Raw genomic sequence first — 10,146 nt, 5'->3', positions numbered from 1 at the left:
TTCAGCCCATTCCATTTTAGACTTGAAGGGCTAGGACACCCACATGGCAAACGCTGGCCTCATGCCCACTAAGGATGAGTTGGGAAGCACACATTCACGAGAAAGAGAAAGGAGAGATGCTGACAACCACATCCACACAGCTCTTGGACGAGGAAACTGTGATGCAAATAACAATGGCATCTCAGAAAAAGGAGGTGCTGCCCTCGAAAGGAAGATGGGAACCCACTTTTAAATATTTTATTGCCGATGAAACATGAGACAATGAAACAGGAGCACTTGTTAAAGAAGGACTGAAAATATGCCCCCTTCCTCAAAACTCTTTCTTAGAAGCCACTGGAGTACACAATCAGAAAAAAAAAAAAGGAACATCAAGATCTGGGTGCGGGAGCTGGCAGGGAACTGGTACAGGACATGGGCAATAGTCAGTCTCAGGATGCCTGCAGCCTGGGCAGCCAGAGTCCCTGTGCAGCAGGGCAGAGGTGCTGGGGCACAGTGGGGTTGAGCCTGCAGGATGAGGATGAGGCACCTTATAAAGGATATGGCCATGTACTTGACAGATCTAATGCAGCGTTTTGAAAAAATAAATAAAGATCAGTGCACCAAAATGAATCAAATTTTAAAATGAGGTAATCACTAACTCTAAGCAAAACACTAAGTTGGACTAGGAAAAAAACCCACCATACGCTACTATTGCGTTTGCAGTGTAGTACATAGTCTTAATAGACTACTAATGTATAATAGATTGTAAAATTTATCAATAGTTTACTACATCCATACTGGGAGATTGGAGGGTTGGGAAGAAAGGGAAAATGCAGAGAAAGGGACTGGCACAGGAATAAATCTTCATCTGTCCTCACACACGCTCCAAGGCCATATCAGAAATTACTCACTGGGCAATAGCTGTGCAAGTGTATTATTTGGAAGCACTTATTAATGTGTTTAGTATTTCCACTCTTGTTGGATGCATGCAGCAGGCCCTCTTCAGGTGCAGAAGGGGAGGTCTATTGTCTCATCCTTGTACACCCAGCATCGCCAGGGTGTCTGCAGAAGGCAGGGCTTAGTGAGCAAGTGAATACGCAAACACATACACACCCTTGGATATTCCTCTGCCACCTTCAGGGAGCAGGGGTCTGTGTACAGGGAACCTGCTCCTAAGGTAGTGGGCTGCTGTCTACCCCACCTCCACACACATACACCTAGCCTGGACTTACCCTCTCAGGCCCCAAAGGTCAGGCCAGGTGGGGCTGGGACAGCCTCCCTAGCAGGTCCTGCTGGCTAAGGAAGCAGGGGTGTAGGGTGTAGGCTGAGGAAGGGAAAGAGGGAGACACAGGGGTTGCAGGCTCTCATTTCAGGTCCAGGCTAGGGCCCTAATGGCTCATGCTGGAGATGGGTATCATGCTTGCAAAGTTCTACAGGAAACATGAACACGGGCACTGTGTCCCTGGGCTGCCTGGGTCCTCCCTGCCAAGTCCAGGTCTGCTTAGATTCACACGTGGCCGTCTATCCATTTGTAGGGTTGCTCCAGTGAGTACAGTTACAACACTGATTCCCTGTGCTGAGGGTTCAGGACTGGCAAAGAGCTGCCCTTGACTTCTGGGATTCTTAGGTTCCCCATGGCACTGACACTGTGGACTTGTGAAATTTCATTTCTGATAAGATTGCATAAATCCCAGTGAGGTCACTGTATTAGTCTGTTCTCGCATTGTATAAAAAAACTACCTGAGACTGCGTACCTTATAAGAAAAGAGATTTTAATTGGCTCATGGTTCCACAGGAAGCATAGGTGGGAAGGCCTCAGGAAACTTTCAATCGTGGTGGAAGGCAAAGGGAAAGCAGGCACATCTTACATGGCCAGAGAAGGAGGAAGAGGAAAGAGAGGCGGGAGGTGCCACACACTTTTAAACAACCAGATATCATGGAGAACTCACTATACCAAGAGCAACAAGGGGGATCTGCCCACATGATCCAATCACCCCCCACCAGGCCTTTCCTCCAACATTGGGGATTACAATTTGAGGTGAGATTTGGGCAGGGACACAAATCCAAACCATATCGGTCACCTTCTAAAGAAATGCTTATTCATGAGGTTGAGAGCTTTGCAATTGGTGCAGAGGGCGTACACCTGGGAGAGTTTTTTCTATAAGGGTTTTTCACTGAAGTTTCAGAAATTATTGGTGTCTTCATGCTGTAATGGGTGGGCCACTGAGTTCAACCAACATTTAAACAAGCACTTGCTATCTATTGGCCTGGATGTAAAAGGCAGAGTCCCTGTGCTCCAGAAGTTCAGAGTCGGGGAAGGGAGATGGATGTGTTCAGTCCATTCATTCTCTTGATAAATGTGTACTGAGCACCTAGGATGTGTTGGACACTGTCCCAGACACTGAGATATAGCAAAGAACAAAATTTCAAACAAACAAACAAACAAACAAAAACACCACATAGGACTGAAGGTTGCATTTTAAACAGAGTGGTGAGGGAGGCTTTATGACAGAGTGATCACTGAGTAGAACCCTACTGAAGGAAAGGGAGTCAAGTACATCCAGGGGAAGAGCACACCAAGGGGAGGAGCATCTGGTGGGAAGGGCGCACCTAGATGAAAAGTGTATCTGGGGGAAGGGTGTGCCGGCGAGTGGGTGTACCTCAGGAAAGGGTGCACCTGGGGAGAGGGAGCACCTGGGGGAAGAGTACACCTGGCAAGTGGGCACACCTGGGGAAAGGTTCACCTGGGGATTGGGTGAACTTCGGGAGAGGGTACATCCGGGGAGAGGGCGCACCTGGGAAATGGGTGTACCTGAGGAGAGGATACATCTGGGGGAAGGGTGCACCTAAGGAGTGGGTGTACCTGGGAAAATGGTGCACTTGGGGGATGGGTACACCTGGGGAGACCGTGGACCTGATGGAAGGGTGTACCTGAGGAGTGGGGGCACCTGGGAAGAGGGTGTACCTGGGGAGTGGGTGCACTCAGAGAAAGGGTGTTCCTGGGATGTGGGTGCACCTGGGGAAAGGGTGTACCTGTGGGAAAGGCGCACCTAGAAAGGGTACACCGAGGGGAAGGGGGTGCCTAGGGGAAGGGGGTGCCTAGGGGAAGGGTGTGTCTAGGGGAAGGGTGCACCTGGGGAGTGGGTATACCTGGGGGAAGGGTATACCTGGGAGAAAGGTACACTGGGAAGCGGGTGCACCTGGGGAAAGGGTGCACCTGGGAGATGGACACACCTGTGGGAAGGGTTCATCTTGGGGAGGGATTGTGTCATCTCCCCATCCTTTCCCTCCCCTTGTCATTCAAACCTCTAAAACACAAGCTTTTCTCAACTTGGGGCTTGGGGACAAGGTTCATAAGAGTCAGTAACCATTAGAAGCAGTATGTAATCGCGTATGTGTACTGCGTACAGTGGCATTTTCTCTAGTGAGACAATTTGTGACTGTAGATTGAGCTTTTTCCCAAAGATTGAGAATCCTGGGATGTTTATTCAATTTCACTCATGAATGCAATGGTTTATTAAAGAAAACACTTCCAGAGGAAGTGATGGTCAGAGACACTCGCTAAGCTTATAATGGAAGCTTGCAGCCCTGAAGGTGCTCCTGGAGATCATACCCAGATCTATGCTGGACACCCAGGGCATGCAAAGCTCAGAGGTCAGCAGGGCTGCCTCTACTAACTGCTTTCATGGAAGCTGAGGCAGAAGCCTGACAACTTGTTCACCTGCAGCTGATCTCATGCTTTTTGCTTCAGCACATACTTGAGAGAATGTTTCCACTGGAGTCCAATCAGACCAGCCATCCTACTTTGCCATTTTATCCCAACCTCAGCACATACACAGGAAAGTTTTAGCAGTTCAAAACAACATTTTTAGTCATTTGGCAGAAGCAGTATGCCAATTTGCAACTTTGCTGGAAATTTCCCAATATGCAATCTCTGCTAATGAGCTCATTACAAAACTTCTCACAGCCTCCCTAGGGGACTGTCCTAGGAACTATATGTATCCAAGGCATTAATGTTTTTTCTAGATATTTTGTTGTTATCGTGATTGTAAAATAGATCTTTGTTCACTTTATTTTGTACAAGGTTATTGCAAGTATATATAAATGCAATTTATCACTGTGTTTATTTCATATCCAGCCACTTTATTCTCTTACTGTTATTCCTAAATACTTGCTACCTCTTTGAGGAACGCCCATATTTTTCTGCCCTGTGGACATCACTTCTTGACCAATAAATTGGGAGTTCAGAGCTGGATTCTGAGCAGGGAAGTGATGTGTGCCTTCTAAGCAGAAGCTCTCTGGGTATCTATTACTGCTTTTAAAACCATCACACCGTAATCCCAGCACTTTGGGAGACCAAGGCGGGCAGATCACGAGGTCAGTAGATCGAGACCATCCTGGCTAACACAGTGAAACCCCGTCTCTACTAAAAATGCAAAAAAATTAGCCAGGTGTGGTGGACCCATGCCCGGTCCTTCTGATGGCACTCGCTGATTTGGCTCTAGGGCACAAGTCTATGTTGCATGCAGTCCTGGTGTGACAATCAATTGAGGCATTTCCTGGGCTAGGAGCTGGGACACGGGCCAAGCCAATCAGACTCTGGTTCCCCCAGGACGCTGAGTCTTAGTGGAGTCATGCCAAGACGGAAACAGCTGACCTGTTGTGCTGCTGCCACGGCTCCCTGAGGAGTGTCCCTCAGTTCCTGAGAGGGGACTGTCTGCACACTGGCTCTTACGGTTTGATTTTTCAATTTTTCTTTGATTCTGAGAGCTACCCACATCCTCTCCAAGTCTTGCTCCAGTCAACCAGACTGCTTGCAATGGAAGAAATGCCCATGCGGAAGGCATCGAGGCTCCTGGGAAGATGCGGAGCGGCACATGTTCTCACGGTGTTGACAGCTGTGCATGAGAAACACCTCATTGCCTTCGCACGACAAACCCAAGAGGGAGTGGCCCTGCTGCATTCTTCTGCTGGCTTTTGGCGTAAGCCTGTGATAGGCAAAGAGCAGAAGGTGCCTTTAGGGGACACAAAAGAACAGGATCGACAGGGCTGGGGGAAAGCAAGTATTTCAAAGCAAACTTTTTCATCATTTTTGTGTTTGAACCATGTAAATGTATTGCCTGTCCCCCTAAAAGGAATTAATTGAGAAGAGAGCGAGACCACGCCGAGCCTCGGGCCAGCCCAGCCTGAATAGGAAGCAGCGAACACCGCTGTGACGGCTTCAGGCCCCGGCCCCCTGTGGGGGGAGGGGAGTCGCCCTTGGGAGGGGCTGGGCCCCGCCGCCAGCTCTGCTTCTCACTGCAGGGGCGCCCCCAGGAAGGGACAGGACAGGGAGCTTGTCCCGCAGCGAACGGCAACGTGGAGGCCCGGCCTCTCGCCTCCCAGGCCTCCCCGCGCCCTCTGCGGCCTCCAAGTCCGCCCTGCGCCCTCGGAAGGCGCCGCCCGGCGGCCAGGGCCCTTCGCCGCAGCCAGAGTGCTTTGTCCGAGCTCAAAAGAGCCGTCTCCACGGAAGCGGCCCCTCGGCTCGTAGCCCCGCGGCCGGGAAGGAGCCCCGGCGGGGATGCGAGGATTCCGCCCCAGCCCCAGCAGACACGGCGGAGGGCTTAGAGGAGGCGCTTTGAGAGTCGAGGTCTCCCGCCCGCGCGCCTCCCTGGCGCAGACCTCTTTTAACTTTTTGGCGTGTAGTGCGCGCCCTGACGTGCCCGGCGAGCTACAGGTTACTGAGCTTTACTGGACTCGCCGGAGCTGCAGTCCCCAAGTGGTGAGACCGCGCATTGCGCGCTGCCCAGGCCCCGCAGGGCCTGGCGCCTGGGGCCCTTGCGCCGCTTTGGAGCGAGGGGATCACACCGCCCGCTCCCCGAGCTTGGTGTCTTCCACGCGGCACTGTGTGTCATCCACGCAGTGCGCTCTCGCTGCCGTGTCCAGGTCACTGCGAGGGTGAGCCCCGCTTTACCCCTTCTTTTGTTGATGGGCACTCGTCTGGGGCTAGAAGGGATAAGGTTGCTGTGAGCGTTCTCTTGTGGTTTTGGTGAACGTGCACACACGTTTCTCTTGGGTGCAGACCTGTTGGTAGTGGAACTGCCGTTTCCCGGCACTTTGGGGCAAAGTCCTGTTGCAGTCTGAAACGGAGGAGGCAGACGGGCCGTCCATGTTGGTGATTCCAGCCAGGCACAGAAGGGAAGGACACGGAGAGCAGCCGCGCGGAGGCTAGGAGGGACACTGGGCGCCGCTGTCCCCTCCCCTGAGGGGCAGCCACTCCTCTTGTGGACGCAGGTGCGGTCACCAGAAGGGAAGGACAACAGAGGACTCTTCAGGGACCTTCCAGGATACGCCTGCACCGGGAGTGGTCTACTTGCTTGACTTGCTTGACTTGAGGGTGAGACTTGGTCAGCCCTTGACTCTGGAGGGCGGGACCATGGGCTTCACGGGGGGCAGCATTCATGACCCACGCCTCTGCTTCCATTCCCTACTTGCTGCCTGGGCCTCCAGGCAGGGGAGTCTAGTCTCCCTTCCCAGGCTTCCAATGCCTCGCCCCCTGCTGTGGTAAGGATTCCCGCCGGTCCCTATTTATTAATCAGGGAACTCGGGGTTCAAGTTTGCTCCCCTCCCCTTCTCTGCATCTAGTCCCCTTGAGAGCCCCCTGAGCGGAGGATAACGCACGAAGAGACCTGGCTGTGTATATTTTGATAATAATATCAAAATACTGTCAAATACTAAACGGAAAAGAAATAGGAAAACATTGAACTTTATTAAAATGAACTTCAAAAGACACCATTAAGAGTAAAAAGATGACTCACAAAAAAAGTTGCCTTTTGTTCAATAAACGACTCAGGACCAGAAAATATGAAGAACCCCTACAACGAGAAAAATATAGATAACTCAGTTAAAAATTGACAAAAGACTTGAAAAGATATTTCACAAAAGGAGAGATCCAGATAGTCAATCCACAAGCGAAAGGGTACTTAGCATCAGGGAACTGCAAATCAGTGACCTTCGATTCCATATCACAGCCACTGGATGACTGAAACAGCAACGCCAGTGCTGATGAGAATGTGGAAAAACCAACTGGAATCTCATTCCCTGCTGATGGGAGAGTGGATTGGACCAACCACATGGAAACATCTAATCGAGGTAAGCAAACACCGGCCATAGGAACCGGCGGCTCTACTCCTGTGTATACCCAAGGGAACCGAGTGCTAGGTTCCTGATCATGGTCAAGATCGCCTGTAGCAACTTCACTTATTTATTTTAATCTCCTAACAAATGTCTTTAAACAGTGGAAATATTAATTAAATGGTGGTGTTTTAAGAATGCAGTGGTATACTGCACAGCAACAACAACAAAAACAAACTGCTAATACTTGCAGCAACATGGATAAATCTCAAAGTATTGAATGAAAAGATACAATAGAGTATATAACTAAGGGTTCCATTATATAAAATACAAAATCCAGGCAAGACTGATCTACAGTGTTGGAGGTCAGAAGAGAAGTTTGGAAGTAGTTGCTTGGGCACCAGGATACTGTGTGGGGAGCTGTGAGTGCTGCATATCTTGAGCTGCATCCTGCTTGGAGTGCATACTCTGTGAAAATTCATCAACCTGTGCACCTAAGACTTGTGAACTTACATTATCTCTCAGGAAAAAGAAAAGAAAAATATGCCAAACTTTACCCTTCACCTTTCTCTTCAAAATGATCAGGTTTCAGAGCTGTGGTAGAAACTTCTAGTACTGACCACAGCCAGTACCTCCCCGCTTGGCAGCTGAGACCCTGGCACCAGTTCTGGCCAATGGGATGTGAGGGGAAATGATGGATGTCAGTTCCAGGCTGAAGCTTTTAGTTGCCAGTGCCAGGTCCTCCAGTCCTACCTTCCCACTGTGGCAATCCCTCTGAAGTCCCAAGATCAAGAGCTGACAGCTGAATCCTTGCAAGGAGAGTTGCCTGAACCTGCAGTGGACTTTGGATGAGGGAGTATACACCTTAACTATATTAAGCCAATGCTGTTTCAGAGTGGTTAATTACCACAGCATAACATGCCCTATCCTGACTAAAATGGATGTGTAGGAGCTTGACAGAGGAATAATTGTCCTTTTGGTCCCCTGAGCTTGTTCTTGGCCTTGGCCAGGTAGCAGCACATTTAGCATCAGACTGCCAAGTGTCCTATGTTTACATTCAGTGGAACCCATTGTGGTGGCCCCTGCACCCCTGGGGTGACATTACAGCAGAGGGGAAGCGGTGGCCTCCTGCACTCTCAGTTTCAGCCAGCTCTGCATGCCATTTTTTCTCAGTGACAACATTCTGTGTAGGTGTTTGCCCACTGCCAGTGCTGGGTGACCTATGCTGGTACAGTTGGAACTACAAGGCCCTTTTCTTGGGATGCTTCCTTTGCTACTTTGAACTCTTGGCTCTTGGCACTGGAATTTCCTAGCATTTGGGATTACCAGAAAACAAGAGGTGGCAAAATGGTGCAATTATTTTGAACCCAGCCCCATGTTGAAGTGCACGACTAGGGACAGTGCAGTGGGGAGATGAGAGCTTGGGGCCAGGAAGACTGCCTGGGTTCTAACCCCGGTCCCCTCGCTGGCCACCTACGAAACACTGGCAAACCACTTTTATCCCCAAACCTCAAAAATGGTCTCAAGGTTTCCAAGTAGAGGTGTTTCTTTCCATTTTCTAGAAAAGTGAGCATAGTGGTAGAGCCCCTGAAGTTGCATCCTTCTGGGGTAAAGCAGAGCCATCTCACAAACCACACCACCTGATGGCATCTATTTCAAATGTCAGATTTGGTAAGCTGAAGTGACCAAGAGGCCATTGAGAATGAGCAAAGTTTTAAATTGCTGGAAGGAATCTTCAGCAAACAGGCAAATACCTTAAAATTTTAGGTGATCCATCACTGAATAATTTGAAAGATCTTCAAATTCTTGTACTGTGAATCAATGCTGTAGGCATGAAAGAGTGAGCAATGCAGGCATAACATTAAAGGAAGACTGATAAGGAAATAAAAATGAAGAACAGAAATAGCTCCAAAGACTAGATGTAAGCCCTTGGGGTTGGGATTATCTGGAGAGAGATGGGAGCTCAGTTATCAGAATAAAGCCAAGTAGCAAGGTAGCCTTAAACCTACTCCAGTTTTCACCACTCAGCAGCAGGAGCCAAGCAGAGGCTGCTTCCCTAGACCCTTGCTTATTGGACACCACAAACTTCCTGGAGGTGCTAGTACACAGAGGTGAGGTTTTTAAAATAGATCCTTTTGGCTCATCATGACAAAGGGAGACACAGGTTATGGTGTTATTCCTACCAGCCTGAAGGCTGAACAGACAATGGACAGACCCTGCTTCCCAGATTCCTCATCCTGACACCAACAAGATAGTGAAAGATGATGCAACTACAAAGTGTTAATTTTCCCTTCCTGGTCCCACAGTTTTATTTAGTAATTTCACTGGGCTTGAAATTTTACATCAGCCAGAATAAATACTAACAGCAACCAGAGAGACGGTGCTAGGAATCAAGAGAGTGTCTATAGCCTGCTGTGGGCAAATGTCTAGCCTGAATAGATCTTGCCTTGTTCAAGGTTGTAAACTACAGTAAAAAGGGAACCTATAAAAATATTTTATAATTTATAAGGTGTAAGTGTTCATGGTATTAAAAAGGCAGGGAGGTATATTTTTTCAACATTGTTTTATTACCAAGAAGGGGGGTAATTTTTGAGAGCAACTGCTTTGTGGTAACCATAAGTCTCAACCATACATAGGCTCTTTAAAGCAAGAAATAAGAAGGGAAGGTAAAGTGGTATAGAACAAGATTCCAATGCCCCTGAAAAATAGCTGAACTAAGAAAGAAAATAAAGAAGTTATAGGCAAAATGGTGAGGAAATTAAAAGTGCAATACCAGGAATAAAATATGCAATGTATCAGTAAAAAAAAAAAAAAAAAAAAAAATCAATACAGCAAAACAAAAATAAATGGAAAACTTAAACATTGGTCATTTAAGAAACTTTTCCAGTAGCAAAATAAGTAAACAATTAGATAGGGACAAAGAATTTTAAAACATGAGAAAAAAGATAGTAGATATGGAAGAAAATGGCAGATCTAACATATGGGTAATTAATGTTCTGAAGAAAACACACGCAGTATACACAATAATACAGTCATAACAGAAAACTTTCCTGA

The 10,146-nt window shown here is 48.3% G+C and overlaps 1 long non-coding RNA gene across 5 annotated transcripts in view; it reads left to right on the top strand.

Annotated features, from left to right (window-relative positions):
* The first annotated feature begins 3,144 nt into the window (after positions 1 to 3,144).
* Positions 3,145 to 10,146, top strand: part of LOC105470239 (uncharacterized) — a 51,685-nt gene continuing 44,683 nt past the window's right edge. For 4 of the 5 annotated variants that reach the window (XR_011620294.1, XR_011620296.1, XR_011620293.1 and 1 more), the window contains exon 1: positions 3,145 to 7,110. This is a non-coding gene — a long non-coding RNA (uncharacterized lncRNA). The remainder of the gene's footprint in view (positions 7,111 to 10,146) is intronic. The other variant, XR_011620295.1, reaches the window with a different exon arrangement.

Source organism: Macaca nemestrina, chromosome 2, assembly GCF_043159975.1.
Source record: "Macaca nemestrina isolate mMacNem1 chromosome 2, mMacNem.hap1, whole genome shotgun sequence".
Taxonomy (NCBI): domain Eukaryota; kingdom Metazoa; phylum Chordata; class Mammalia; order Primates; family Cercopithecidae; genus Macaca; species Macaca nemestrina.
Note: the sequence above shows the minus strand (reverse complement) of the source record. Positions and strands in the feature narration are given on the sequence as shown.